General features: G+C 38.7%; 1 non-coding gene across 1 annotated transcript; it reads right to left on the bottom strand.

The window, feature by feature from the left end:
- Trnaa-cgc (transfer RNA alanine (anticodon CGC)) lies at positions 1–72 on the bottom strand. Its single transcript has one exon. It is a non-coding gene; the product is annotated as a tRNA-Ala (tRNA).
- Positions 73–1,733: the final 1,661 nt, after the last annotated feature.

Raw genomic sequence — 1,733 nt, 5'->3', positions numbered from 1 at the left:
TGGAGGAGCTGGGATTTGAACCCAGGACTTTCAGCATGCGAAGCAGACACTCTACCACTGAGTTACACCCCCGATGACTGCATGTGCCGAAATTACGATTTGTCATCCTGTCCGTAACACGTACCGCGTAAAAGTGACCTGTCCACCTAACCTTCGAATTTAGCTCTTATATATTTGATATAAAGCCGCTGTCCTATATTTGACGGTTATTTGAATGACCATTCTTTAACAATAGCTCTTATTACATTGGTGTAAGGTCGCTATCCCATTTAGCTTGTTACAGCGATCACGCCATCGCATCACGCCACATCCCACTTTTCTAGATTTGGATCCCAACCGTACTGGACATGCGCGATGTGCGTGAAAGGCCGCGCGTGTTGGCATGCATCGCCTCATTCTAAAAGGTCTTACGTGCACGTATAGAGTGATTCACTTAAGTCATTTAGTTACATTAATCCTAATCGTGATATATTATCAATACACGCAATAGAAGACACGCGTTTTACTAAAATTAGGCGTATATTTTTGGATAGCGCCGGTCATAGATCATGGGAAACTTTATTGTAATAATATGTGCTTAAAAATTTAAATGAGTGGCTATTTGTGGGTAATGACCTAGAAGTTTCTATGATTGAGTGGGTAGTTCTAAAAATAGGTGTAATCTAGTGCCAATTAAGTCGCTTTCGTTTGTGTTGACGTGTCGACTAATCTATATAGTAAAAGTATCTGAGCTATTTAATTATTTTAATTAGAAAATTCAAAAACGTAACGTAGATAAGTAGTACATATTTATTTTTATTTTAGTTTAGTTTGTGGATTGCCACAAACTTTGTGGCACTATGATCATTGGATCATCTCAAAGTTATCCTCGTAAGTCCCCGTGTACTTTGACAAGTAAGTACAAATTAAATTTGAGTTTTGAACTCATATAGAAATAAAAGAAAGTTCCAAATTCAAAAGCGCCATAATTGCCCTGGATCTTACGTGGTTATACAAATCCTCGTCAGTATTGACACCAGATTTTATGCCATAACGACACTGTTGGACAGGGCTTAGAATTCCTGCGTTTTAGTCTCAGGAATTTCAAACTGTGGAATTAGAGAGGTTTGTGACGTCTGTGTCGCACTATGCCAGAACACTGCTTCCTTAGAAAAGTGACACAGAATAAGTAATAGTATTATCATACAGAACGGCCACGCACCGCCCCGCCCCGACTGACAGTGAGAACAAAATAAGATACATTTTTGCAGCCTTAACGGGCATAAATTCTACGGGCAATATGCCCCACAAACATTGGCATTATTATAAAATAATGCCATGCCTGAGGCACCTGAGCTATGAGGTCGAAATGACTTATAATGGGAAGCAACAATGTCTTATTCTATATGCATACATATTGCAAATTGAATACAACCAATACTCATAATATTCTCTGCGTGCAGGTAATATTTCCCATAATTACCTATACTATGTTGATTACGTAATGGCAAGCGTTTTGTACATGTATGTAAATCAAGTTGTTACACCAAAGGCACGCGGTAGCATTTAGCGGGATTCAGTTATATTCCATAGAGTAATTATGCGTAATTATTTTATAACGCAATCGTATATGCCATCAGATAATCGTTGTTATACAGTGTTTAATGACGTATTAGTGAGGGCAAAGAGGACTAACATACGGCCTGTAATCCTTTGAGTTGATCTTTCGACCGTCATAACCTCCTAGGGCCCAA

This window comes from Cydia splendana, chromosome 4, assembly GCF_910591565.1.
Source record: "Cydia splendana chromosome 4, ilCydSple1.2, whole genome shotgun sequence".
Taxonomy (NCBI): Eukaryota; Metazoa; Arthropoda; class Insecta; order Lepidoptera; family Tortricidae; genus Cydia; species Cydia splendana.
Note: the sequence above shows the minus strand (reverse complement) of the source record. Positions and strands in the feature narration are given on the sequence as shown.